We start from the raw sequence: 14,356 nt of genomic DNA, 5'->3' as shown, positions 1-14,356 counted from the left end.
CACAACACATTTCTTTGCAACTTTGTCTTTTTTAAAATAAATGGCCTCAGAACCTTAGGGTGTTGAACAGGAAATTAATATAACAAAGGTAAAATAAATATTTAGAAAAATAAGTACATGGACTAGTCACAGAAGGGTTTTTATGCTATTGAATATTGAATAGCTTTCCTGGAATTTTTTTTCACTCCTGATAAAGTGAGCAATTTAAAGATATTTTCAGAAAAATCACAAGAAATTTTTATTTTTGGAATTTTCTACATTGTTAGTGATAATTGTGGCTTAAAATATACATATATACTTACCTTAGGATGGAAGAGGGTATGAGAAGCTAATTTTTCTCATGTGATATATTATAAAATGCATGAAAATTATACAACACATGCTCATTTTCTGTCATCAAGAAATTCTATTACTGAGACTTTTAGTTAAGGATTTTTTAAAATTTGGGGCACAAAAAAAGTTCTCTAGGCTAATTCTAGATAAAATCTTACAATATTTGGCCTCAACTACAAAAACTCTTAAGGATGGAAAACCAGCCACTTAAAGACAATATAAGTATAACGACTTTCTTTTTTCTCCAAACTAGATTGCTATAGTATGTGTTTCCAATTTCACCTATTTTAAAGAAATAAACAAGTACATGATTTATTCTTTATTTTCATCTTACATTTTTCTTATTTTACTTCTTATGATTTTTCATTACATTAACAACTCTCAAAAAAAGTTAAAGTGCTGTGGAAAACTAGAAGCACCACTGGATGACTTGGAAATATCACGTGGAGTCCTGGGCCTTGGCTGTGCTGTATCTATACAGTCACAAGGCACCTGCACCTAAATACACGGTGCCCTTTTATACTGTAAGAAGTTGGAAAGCTTTTCTCATACAGTTAATGTTGCAACTCTTAGCCCAATCAATTTATAGTCAGCAGCTCATAGAAATAGTGGTAAACCTCATTCTTCAGCAGTGTTTTAGGTATAAAATATTAAATCATTTTTTGAAATATAACAATATTTCCATTGCAGATTTAATGTGACAAGATAGTATTTTATACTGTTTTTATTAGCAGTATAACAAATGGTGAGTAATAAATTCAGACATAGGGCGGACAGACTCAGGCTGTCAGGAGTGCTGGGTGGCTGTGTCTGGTTATAAGAGCATAAAACCAATAGCTAGAATGCATGGGGGATATCTTTTTCTTCCTGCCAAGAAATAACAAATATTTTAGGGTATCCTTTTTTAGTTCTTTTTTCTGTGATATTATTACCACTCATATAAACATATTTTCCAGGATGCTTAATTATAACATCATATGCATATAAATTACTCTTAATTTCCATAGAAATTGGACATTTCTAATATCCTTATTTGCCACTGTTGAACTATAGACACCTTGAAGGGAGAAACTCTATGTTATGCATCCTCTTATTTTTCATGGTACCTAGAGAAATGTGAGACATAAATGCTTGCTGAAAGAACTTGATTGAGGCAGAGAACTGATGAGAGTGGTGGAGGCAGACTTGCATTAGGGTTCTGCAGTTGCCACTTACTGGTCATATATGTTTGAGCAAGTTAATTGAATTCAAATATAGCAAAATCAATTGTAAGAAATCCAAAATATTTTCATCAAATAATTCTAGAGCAACTGAATATCTACTGGGAAACAGGAAAGAAAATTGATCCCTACTTTACACTATATACAAAATTTAATTTTAAATGAATGTAAACGTAATGCTAATATGATAAAGATTCCAGGAGAAAATATAAGTAAACAAAGATTTCTAAGACAGGTCACAGAAGGAAAAATCATGATGTTAGGCTTTCTTAAAATTAAAATCTTCTGATCATCAAGAGATACTATTAACAAAATAAAAAGGCAAAGGCATAAACTAGGATAAAATATTGTTAAAATATATATTTAACATGGTTTCATATCCAAATACATAAAGATCCCTTAATCTCAACAATTAAAACAGAAACAAAAATTAAAACAGAAACAACACAAAAATTATTTGAAAACACACTTCACAAAGAGTATGTGTGTTTTGGACACACATATGGACATCATGCAGGTGAAGGTAACTGGACACAAAGAGCAATCCCACATATTGAAGACTGGGTACCCGGCAGAGTGCGAGCTAGCTTCACCAGTTTGAAAGTAAGGTGGCTTCCCTCCCACACCTCTTTTTTTGAAAGGGAGTTCCGACTAAGAGGTTATTATTCTAATGGACAAGACTTTACTCCAGCAGAAGTCTAGTGTGATTCTATACATAATAATTATTTTCTATATGCTTTTTATTCAGAGTTTGCAGCTTTATTGGGCCATATGGCCTCTTCATGACATTTAATTATACATGACTTAGTATTTGAAAGGTGCCACTTTCTGACTAGAGCCAGGGCTTGATCATATGACCTATGTTCAGTTAACTGGATTGTTTCCCCCAATTTTGAAACTTTAAGGAATTCATAGAAGATATAAGAACAAACAGAAACTATTTTAGGTGGTAGTGGCAGACAAAGAGTGCAGCACATCAGCAATAGTGTGTTAATGGCAGCATTTCTAAACTGCATCTTAGATTCTTCCTATGTTGGCCGTCAGCATTTCTTTTCTTATCTTTATCTCTGCCTATTTTTGAAGCCTGTTCTCCAGGTTTTCCATAATTCAATGTGCTACCTACTAGCCTTCTAACAAATGCCTTTTCTACTATGTTTTTCAGAGCCAGTTTCTGTTTGTTTGTTTTTTTGCACCAAAGCACCCAGGTTGAACACTCCTATAAACCTCAATACAGTTGAACAATATGGTTTTAAGAAATAACCTAGTTGACTGGACATATATTATTCTCAAATATCTATCCCCAGCAATTTTTAACTGTTTCATTAGTTTGCTTCCTACTGCAGTTGTTTAACCTACCTGCTTAACAATGCTTTTCCATGTGTCCTCTACAAGAAAATCCAGGGGGTGGGGGAGGTGGGAGGGGCTTGCTGCACAGGCTCATTCCAGGGCATTACAACATGTTCACTGAATTAGAACTCTTAACAAGTATTCAGGTTAATGTCAGGGGTTGAAATGCACTGCAATATATGTGGATTTACTAGCTTTGATTTCAAGTGAGTTGTTTTCTCATCATTCTATTTTCAGTGAAGATATGAATAGGAATATTGTTTTTTAATACATCCAAAAATGTGTTGTTTGAGAGTAGCCCAGTGTAACTCAGTTGCTTTAGTTTAGACTACCATTTGTGAAAAAAGGAACATAAATAATAAAAGGTCTTTAAAATATGGCAGTGTGGACTGGTAGAGGATTAGGAGACAGCAGGAGAGTGGACTAAGGATTGCCTAAATCACTCTCTTAATGAATGGGTTTTGTGGGAAAAGCTGACCAGCTATTTTCCATCTCCACTAAAGTTAGAATGAGTACAAGTAGACTGTTCTTGGAATAAATGTTAGAAGTTGGGGATAAGGTGAGTAAAAGAAAGTGAGAATGGCTTCCCCAGATAGCTTTAAATGTGCAGTAGAGTAGTAGAATGAACAACAGACTAAAGGACAATGAAGTGACTTAAATTATCTACTCAGTTTCCTTTAAGACCTTGGAGCCCTGAATTCAGGATCTGAGAGAAACATCCAACTTCTCAGCAGCCAAAGAAACTATATTAAGGAACATGTTTACCACTGACTTGTTACTGAATTTAAAGGGAGTTGGTGAATGGTTGGCAAAAGGAGGCCATCTTTTGATGTTCTGAAAACAAAGCCAGTTAAGAGGGTGGGTAGATCTATGATCATAATGGAGCAGTTAACAACACTATAATTGAAGCCATATCAAGCATTTCCATTGAAATCTAATGTTTTTCATGGGTTCAAACTCAGCTGTAAAGATTCATTCTAGGCTAAAGGTTGGCATGTAGGGATCAGCAGGGAAAGGGGCAAAGAAGAAAGATTTTTAGAAATGTATTTACCAAACTGTCAAACACAAAATATAGCCATTACAATCTGTTGAGGAAATAATATGTGATACATTCTTTCAAAATTAGTATGCATGGCAAACCCAGTGCCATAGCCATGGTGACAGAGAACACTTAAGTTACACATATTGGGAAACAAAAAAACTAACTTAAAGTTTATCCTGTAAGTAGTATGTGTATTAAATAGAGAATATTTAGATGTTTCTATAAACATATTTAGTGTTCTTAAATATTTATTTGCCCAAGAAATTTAGATGACTCCACTGAAATGGCAAAATGTACACCAGCACAGTGGGGTTGGTTACAAAGATGCTATCACTTTTTTCCCTCGGACTCCTTTGATAGATAACTTTAATCTAAATTCCCTCATTTCTATGAATGTTAGCACTTTTTTAAAAACAGACTTTATGTTTGTTAATGATGTAATGATTTACTATGATACATATTTATTTTATACATATTCCAGTTTTGTACCATATAAGGTATGCCTAATAACTGATGGAGGACACAAATAAGACATTAAGACCTACTATGCACCAGACATGCCTAGAGGCTCATTTTCAACTTTATAGTAATTATAATTTTAATTATTTTTATTTTTAATTATTATATTCACATTCAAATATAATTGACTTTATAATTTTATTGCTTTAATTTCCATTACTTTGTTATTATTATCACTTTTTTATTTTGTGCTGCAGAAACTCAAAGCTCTTTGTTTTTATAGTGTGGGAATACTACTTAGTTAAGTTCCAGTTTGCTCAATCTCATCTAATCTATAACCTTGTTATAGTCAAAATTATAAAACCAAGTAAGAAACCTAGACTGAAGCCATTTCAGATAACTTTCATATGTAGGAAAATAAATAGTATATTGAATATATATTGATGAATATTTTGAAGGATAATTACTAAGCTGATAAACGTGATTAGAGACAGGAGCAAGTTGACAAGAACCAAGATTAAGCATGATAATAAAATGACTCTAAATTTACTTGTTATGTTTTACATTTTTATAGGGAGAATGAGTTTATATAATTGTATATTTAAACAAACTTAAACAATAAAAATTGAAAGAAAGGCTTGTTCTAGGAAATCTACCAATTAAATGAATAGAAGATATGAAGTGAAGTTGTACACATGGAATAATGCCATCTGTCTCCTTTTATTTGCCACTGCATTTATAGTTCAAATGACTTTTTAATATATGTCAACTTAATACGCATATAGAAACCTATTACACCGACTAAAACCACTCCATTGATATAATAAATAGTTTCCACTTAATAGTCCAAAAATATTTTGTAACTTGTGTAGACCTAGTCAATAAACTTCCTCCCAGTGGGTGGTGTATTGAAATTAGGAGAGAAAAGGTTGCAGTGGATAATGGATTGGACACATTTTATGGTTCTCTCCTTTTCTCATCCACCATTTCCCCTCATGTGTGCTTCAAACTGTGTGTGACTCTGCTACCTTTGTCAGACAGTTATCCCATTAACAAACTTGGGAATGCCAGCCTCTGTAGCCGTTCTCACTGCCTATAAATTACAAGCAGGAGGAAGGTGGCAGTTATTAAAAGTTAGCCTAGAAAAAGTGAAAAGTAGATTTCAGAGGCTATGGACATAGGCAGGAGTCTGTGAAATAGGTCCAAGCCTAGCTGGTCCAAATTGAACAGCTATTATTCTATCAAAAAAAAAAAAACTTTCTGAAAGGGAAATTGCCACTCATGTTCCAGTGTAGACACAAATGTCAAGAGTTTAGCCAAATAATATGCACATAATTCAGCACAAGAACTGGAAAATTCCAAACAACCCCTAGTAGAAAGAGTTAAAAAATGAGTATGGAAACCTCCGACTACAACCTAGTCAACTCCACCTTCCTGAAGCACCTCACTCAGTCAGTCGACGACTACATATTGAACATCTACCCTGCACTCTGTGTCGTTTGTGATACCAAGACTGAGGGTATGAAAATAAATTAGCTATCAAGTGACATTCATATTAATGTTCATTCAAAAACACATTTTTCACTTTAATCAGAACTTTCTTTTGCAACCTGCATTTTACAATCTATTTTATCTGAATAAATTTTGGTGCCCCAGCTTTTTTTGTTATTGTTTCCATTTGCATGAAATATTTTAATTCCTTTTCTTTTGGTCTTTATGTGTTTTTTGATCTGACATGGGTCTGTTGTTGGTAGGGTATATACAGGCCTTGCTTTTTTATTAATTCTGCCAGCCTTTTTTTTTTTTTCATTGGAGCATGTAGTCCATTTACATTTAAAGTAATTATTGATAGCTATATAATTATTGCCATTTTATCAATTGTTTTCTGGTTGTTTTTGAAGTTCTTTTCTGTTCCTTTCTTATTCTATTGCTCTATTCTTGTATTTTGATAGCTTTTTAGAGTGTATAGTTGTGTTTTTTTCCTTTACTCATATATCTTGTATAGCATGTGGTTAACCTGTGCTTCATACATACCAAGCTATGTATATAGAAGTGCACATTAAGTAGGTGGTTTCTTAATTTCAAGCATATTCTAACATAACTATAATTTTAACTCTCCCCCTCTACATTTATTTTTTGTCATTTTTTACTTTTGTATGTGTGTGCTTATGTGTGTCCCTTAACATATTTAATTAAAACATAATCCTCCTCTTTTTTTTAACATTTATTCTAGCTTTATAGTTGGTTGCTCCATTGCTTTTGCTACGTATTTACCTTTGTCAGTGAAATTTTTTTAGTATATTTTATTTATATTTTTATCTTTTCTTCTTAAAGACATCATGTTTTGTAATACAGGTTTAGTGGTGATGAACTGCTTTAGCTTTTTCTTGTCTGGGAAACTCTTTATTTCTCCTTCAATGTAAATCACAGCTTCACTGGTTAGAGCAATCTTGGTTATGGGTCTTTGCCTTTCATCATTTTGAGTATTTCATGCCAATTCTTTCTGGCCTACAAAGTTTCAGTTTAGAAATCAATTGACAGTTATATGGAAGTTCCCTTTTATGTTATTAAGGCTTTTCTCTTTTTACTTTTAAGATTCTCTCTTAATCTGTGGCATTTTAATTATGATGTGTCTTGGTTTGGGACTCTTTGAATTCATCTTGTTTGAGACTGTGCTTCCTGGACTACTATGTATATTTCCTTCTCCAGATTTGAAAAGTTTTTAATCATTATTTTTTTCAAATATGTTTTCAAACACTTGCTCTCTTTCTTTTCCTTCTAGTAGCCCTATAATGTGAATGTTGGTACACTTAATGTTGTCCCAGAGTTCCCTTAAACTCTCCTCATGTAAAAAAGAAACTTTTTATTTCTTTTTGATGTTCTGATTAGTTGTTTTTCATTACCTTGTCTTCTAGATTGCTTAGTCAATCCTCAGCTTTATCTAATCTGTTCTTGAGTCCTTCTAATGTACTCTTCGTTTCAGCATTGTATTATTCATTTCTGAGTGGTTCTTTTTTACTTTTTCTATCTCCATGTTCATGTTTTCTACTCTTTATTGAAGTTTATACTGAGCTTCTGTATTCTTCCCTTAGGTCTTTGAGCATTCTTATAACCTGTGTTTTGAATTCTGCATCTGGTAGATTGTTTGACTTCATTTCATTTATCTGGAGTTTTATCCTTTTTTTTTCATTTGAGACATGTTCTTTGTCTCCTAATTTTGTCTGACTCCACTTGTTCCTACATATTAGGTAAAGCTGCTATGTCTCCCAGTCTTGGAAGAGTGGCCTTTTATAGTAGGTGTCCTGGGTAACCTAATGGTGCCATTTCTCTGGTCACCTGAGCTGGGTTCTTCCAAAGTGTCCCTTGTGTTGGTTGCTTATTCTCTCCTGGGTTTTTTTGAGCATGAGTTGTTGCTGGCACCTTTGTGGGTGGGATTGACCCTTATTCTGACTGTCTGTATGCGCTGGCCATGACTAGATTGGAATAATTGTTCTGTGGGGGGCTGCCCATGGAGCAGGAGTCTCTTCACCCTTTGGGTATGTTATTTCTGGAGATGGTTGGGTTGTGGTCTGAAGGTAGCCAGCAGTTGTGTTGGTTCTGGGGGCCTGTTGTGAGTGACTCTGATGAAGGTCAAGGTCAACCGCCACTTGTGCCTGTCTTAGGGCCATCTGATAGTGATCTGGTGTTGGTTTCCACTAGTGCTGTCCTTGGAAGCACTTATGTGGGGTGCTATTCTGTCAACCAAGTCTGGATGCCACTAGTGTCACACCTGAGACCCTTTGGTGGGAACCATGTTGTCAACTGAGGCTGGATGCCATTTGTGCCCAGTTTATGGTTACTTTGATGAGGCTACATTCCAACCCAAGACTGCCTGCTCCTTATGCCAGGCTTGGGGCTACCTGATGGGACTGAACAATGAAAATTGAGACTAGTTATTGCTTGTGCTAGGCTTGAATTAGCTTAGCCAGAGGTACAGTACACATGGAGGTCAGCTGCTGCTTATTTAATGTTTGTGAACATCTGAGAAATTTTAGGCAAGTCCACAGTGCAAGTATGGGCAGACTGCTTGTTTGGAGGTGCTGCTCGAATAAGTTTGGCTGTGTGTGCAAGCTGACTGGGCCAGGGTCTCGGGGGATTACCAGTGCAAGGCAAATGATGTTAGGTTAATGGGAAACAGATTTGACACCCACTTGCGCTGGGCAGGCTGGGTAGGGTAAGACTCAAAAAAGCAACAATGATATCTGCCAGCACTTCCATCCCTGGAATGTTTTTTTCCCAACCCCTACCCTTCTAATCTCACCCTGAGGCTAGTCAATTTAGTTCCTCCTAGTATGTCCCTGGCACTTTGCAAGCTGCTGACTCTGCAGTGGAGCCCAGAGCAAGTCAGTTTGTGGGTGAGTGCATCTGTGCTTAGGCCCTTTAAGACCTGCAGCACCTCAGTCTTGAATAGTTCTCAATCTCACTCAGACTCGAACGCTGAAGGTTTTTACAGCAAGTATGCCTCTTCTTCCTGTCACTGGAGGCCTGGGCTGGGGAGCTTGGTATGGGATTGTGACCCTTTCCTCCTCAGTGGGGGTCACTGCATCCAAGATATCCTTCCTGATTCTTAACTGCCATACCATGGGTATGGGGCCAGCCTATTCTGCATCTCTGCCCCACCTACCAGTCTTGATGTGGCTTCTTCTTTATACTTTTATTTATAGGACTTCTATTCATCTAGACTTCAGGTGGTTCTCATTGGTGGTTGTTCTATAATTTAATTTTGTTGTGGTCATGGAAGGAGGCAAGCACAGCATTTATCTACTCTGACATCTTGACCGGAAGTCCTCTGAGGAATTGAAATTTTCATATAGTCAATTTTTAAGTCAGAATTTGTAGACCTTTGGAAAAGTACAAGTGTGCCAACTATATTCAAACATCATAAAATTTGAAAAATGTTTACAGCATCAATATTTCATCATCCAAACATAGCTTATATGTCTAATTTCCCTTGAACACACAATAATTAAATGGGTGCTCTGATGAGTACATAATAAAATTATTTTTAAAGTTCATTTATGTGAATTCCCAACCACATAACTAATTAAATAATGAAAAGTAGACTAAGGAACTTAAAAAATATTTAAGAGTATTTGGTAAAATTTCAGATATTTTAAGAAAAATTTGCATCAGTATGTTCAATTATCACACTATTCAACCTTATACATGTCTTTAGTATTTTATCATTCACATATAATCACTACTAAATACCAGATCCTAATATTGTCAAGGTTTGTGATTAAATAGTATAATATTCTCTTTCAAGTGGGCTGATTTTCTACCTGATTGTGGCTCTGGGAGTAAGGTTCTAGAAATGGGTATCTATTAAGTTTTATAGACTATTCATAAAAGCTTATAATAACCAGCTGGATCCTGTAAACTGCACGGTGGGTGTTCAGCTATATTTACTATCAACTCTGTAAACAATATGTATACTTTCATTTCAGGTTAACTAGCAATAATCACTCTCCAAATATACAATCTTATTGCTCCAAGCCAAAGTTAAAAAAAGGCATAGGAAACCAAGAAAACAACATACCTTTACTTTTGGGTCTTTCAAAATAAATAAATTTGTTTAGAAGCCTATACACTTAAAACGTATTCTCCATTTACATTTTTGGGCTGATATAATGAGAACTTTCTGCCTTCCATAGAAGCCACCTTCTTATATTCATTATTATGAATGAGAACAAAAGAATTCTTTTTAAGTTGTTCAGGCCAAAAGGTGCCAAAAGACAAGCACATTTCTAAAGTAAAATTTCAAAATGGCAAAATCATCCCTCTCAGTAAGCATTAATTGAACATGTATCAAATATTTTATTACTTAACTCATTAATTGAGGCAATAAGTAACATGTTACAACCTGTTGGAATGAGAATTTTACTTAGATTTAGTACTACTGGGCAATGTTCATTTGCATTTTCATGAACATGAGTTGGTTGTATTATCAGTTTTGTGCAATTTTGGTTTTATGCCATATGTCAAAGACAATTAAAAATGTGCACTTCTTTAGAATCAGATGATCCCCAATGACTCTATTAGTCAATATGAGCATTTTACTGAAAGGATAACCAGTATCATATTTTTCTCTTTTCTATGTTGGATAATTTTTCTTGACAACCTTCTTTATTTTTTTCACTGCATATGTTCCCAGCACACAGAATTTCACTTTATTCTCTACATGTGATTAATAAATATTTGCTGAATGAAAAGGTGAAAGAATTCAAAGAAACTGGGTAATGTTTTTCTAAAACAAATATAAAAGAAACCCAAATAAACAAGCAAAGACAACTTCTTTTAGACTTGAAATATACAAATAATTTTAAAAATCAAAAATATTGATCTTATGTATTAGGTGTCTTAAGGGCATAATTATAATATAAATATATGTTAGAATAATAACCCAAAAGAATTTGGCTAATTTAGCAATTGGTTCATTATCTAAAGTCTTTACTGATGAAATCCTTTCAAGCACTTGCTTTATGTTACATTAACAGTGAAATTTCTGGTCAAAAATCATTTATCTTTGCCCATGTGCCATTTCTCTTCTCAGAGCCAGTAAAGTCAAATGCAGTCCTATCCTTTTAAATAGTCATTTTTCTTCAGAAAGTTCAAATAATTTTCATTGAACTTTCATTTCTTAATTAGAGAAATCAAAAGAACAGGGAGAGAAGAGCAAGGAGAAGAGAAAATAATGGGAAAGAAGGCTTATTATTTCAGGGTTAGTCAAAACAGCTCTCTATACTTCTCCCTCTAATTCTCTTCTGGAAATAACTCAATATTTTGGAGATGAAATAACCTTGTTCTCCATATTAGTTTGGTTGAAGTTCTTTTACTATGCATAGTCAAAGTCAGCTTTGGGTGGACTCTATAAGGTTCAAATTGCTCAAACAAGTAATGCAAACAAAACACACATTTGACATCAAGGAGCTACCTAAGGAAATATCTAAGTGTAGATGATTCGAGCAAATATGTGAAGGTAGGGTTTTGAAGTTGAATTTGAAAATCCATCTGTTTGAATAATTTTTAAAATAAGCAAAGAAAATGCTTTGTGATTTACACTTTTTATTTAATGGATATTTTAAATTTTCAGTTTCAGGATTTTTAGTTTCTGATCCAAAAGTATTGTATAAATTTACCTATGATACAGGGTAATATATTTTTAAAGAGAAAATCCCTCCAGGATGTCATATTTTTGAACAAGATATTCTCAAAGAGCTATGGCATGCTATTTCTTTAAAAATGCATTATAATAATTATTTTTCAAGTGTCTTATACGTTATTTGTAGAGAGGTATGTATAAATATGGTTAATTACTCATTCAATTAATGCTGGCACAAATATGCAGAGTCAGAAGCTGCACTATCTAAAAGGCAAGCTCTTGCTGGTGTGCACCATGTGGGAAGCATCCTTCAAGGGATTGCAAAGCATCCCCATACCTGATATGCAGCTTCCCCTGATGCAGCTTCCCCTGAGTCAGAGGGCCAAGGTTGTGTTCAGAGAGCAAAGAAAACAAAGACTCAAGGAACATCTGTTAAAAAGAAAAACTTTTTCCCACATAAGGAGGAAAATCAGATATTGTCCAGTGGTAGACACTGCAGCATGAGGACATCTGAGGGTAAGGTCCAAGATGAGACAGAAGTTCTGATCCCTAAAACAAAAAGGGCTGACAAAGAAAATGTCCATATACCTACAAGAAGCCAAAATGATATAATTATAAAGAAAAATTGTATTCCTTTAAAACCTTCTAATGAATTAACCAATTCAACTATAGCAATTGATACACATAATTTGGAAATTAGTAATCAAACTCTGAAGTTGTTACCAATTAAAGATGAGCCCCAAGATCAATGTCTAACAGTAAGCCAAATGTGTCATATTTAAAACAATAATAATAAGACTACAGAAAAACTGAAGCAAGATGTTACTAACATGCTCAAGAAACCTATGCTTGGACCCTATCATGGCCAAATGGCTCAATTTAAGGTTAATTCATTTAGAAAACCTGTACAAGTCAAATATGAGAGTTCTTCAATGACAACCCTTCAACTGCTATCTCTAAAGTCATGAAGCTCAGGTATATAAACCAGCAATATAACAGTGAAAAGTTAGCACCTCAAGTGTGATGACTACCATTGAATCTGTGAGGACTACATCTCAGAACAGACAACTTCTGCATCCTCCTATTAGAAGTTGCCACAATAATATCCATAGTGCCCAGTACTCCCTGAAACAAGACATCAATAGAACCTCTGCCAATGTTACAATTCAGAAAGTCTCATGAGAAAGAATTATTAAACTTAAATACAGTTTTATCTAGAGTCAAACTAAGAAGAAATAAGGAAGTAAAAAGAAATAAGACAATAGCAAGAAGCATCACATCTTAAATTACAGCCAGGCCTGCTTCATCTTCTAATACCAAACTAGTAGAAAAGTCAAACCATTGTACAGCACAGACATACTATAGCAAAACCAACTATTAACAATAGATCGGCTCAACCCAAAGAAATCTTGGAAGAGAAAAATACTTATCTGAGTGAATGGAAAGCTTAGCAAAGGAAGAATGCTGCAAAGGCCTCCTAGCTCAGTATTCCCAGCCTGAAAATGAAGAACAAAATGAAAACCAGTTGGGACCTTTTGGACTATTATGACAAAAGAAGATGAACAAAGGTTATTTACTGAAAAATTAAACAAGACATTTTATGAATGTCTAAACCTGAGTAATGAGGGATGGCCAAAAGAAGAAGTATTGAGCACAATGAATGATCTGATTAAAAATATTCCAGATGCCCCAAAATGTGTTAACTATTGGATATTCCTTGTGCATGCTGACCCACTCAGAAGTTCTTTTGAAAATATGATCTCAGTCTGTGAGAAGGACACTCTGGCAAGAGCCCAGCCTACTGAAGAAATGTGACATGCAATTGAAGATATTCTAGCAAAGAAGAGTCAAGAAAAAGTTAAATTTGGAGAAAGTTCTGTGGAGGCTTGTCCAACTAAGGAACAAACCCAAGAAGTCAACAATGAAGAGACTGTCAACAATCTAGAGTCAAGAAAATGTCAAGTGGAAAATAAACATCATAAAAATATGATATTTCAAGATTGAGAAAAAGAGCAAGTTGGCCAAACAAAAATCCAACCATTGGTGTTAAAACCCCAAACACAGTAACTAGGGAGGGCTACCTAATTAATTATAATGAGTGTACTATGCCATACTTTCAAATTGTAAAAACAAAATGCAGTTTGAAGAAAGAAATTCTCCATTTAAAAAGCTAAACACTAACATCACTTAAAATTCTTGGTGTCTTGAAGTCTTGACATCGAGACTCCTAAACAATAATTGAAGACAAGACTTCTAAACTACCCAATATGTTAAAAGACCATTATCCTTGTGTGTCTTCACTGGAACAGTTAGCAGAGTTGGGAGATGAAACTAATGCTTTTATAGGCCACCCTAATGTGCCGGATGTATTTGGAGACTAAAACAACAGATGAGAAATAAGCTATGATAAGAAATAAGGTTTTATTATTCCTGGGGTGCTTTGTTTGCTTGTTATGGCTTCATATGTCTCTTTGGTCAGGAGTGACCAAGTACCTAAGTATTCATGGCAGTAATCTCTTTTACTAACACTCACATTATAGCAGGTGTTGCTTTCTGTGTGTCAAAATGCTAAAACGCTAAATCCTGCATTGTTTATCTCAACAGACTAAGATTTTCTCTAATAGGTAGGTAAATTTGGTCTGCTAGTTTACTCCATTCTTTGAATATACTTAATAAATGTAATTCTAGTTTCAGTGGTACTTATAAAATAACTAGTAAACTTATTTTGTAATATAAAAACTGTCAAATCATGTACCCTGAAACATGATATATGAGGTCTGGTCCAGAAAAAGTCCAACCATTGTTAACACAACA

General features: G+C 34.5%; 1 pseudogene; it reads left to right on the top strand.

Annotated features, from left to right (window-relative positions):
* Positions 1 to 12,042: 12,042 nt before the first annotated feature.
* Positions 12,043 to 13,942, top strand: LOC112307493 (cytoskeleton-associated protein 2 pseudogene; annotated as a pseudogene).
* Positions 13,943 to 14,356: the final 414 nt, after the last annotated feature.

This window comes from Desmodus rotundus, chromosome 1 (assembly GCF_022682495.2).
Source record: "Desmodus rotundus isolate HL8 chromosome 1, HLdesRot8A.1, whole genome shotgun sequence".
Lineage (NCBI taxonomy): Eukaryota > Metazoa > Chordata > Mammalia > Chiroptera > Phyllostomidae > Desmodus > Desmodus rotundus.
The sequence above is the reverse complement of the archived record's forward strand: the minus strand, read 5'-3'. Positions and strand labels throughout refer to the sequence as shown.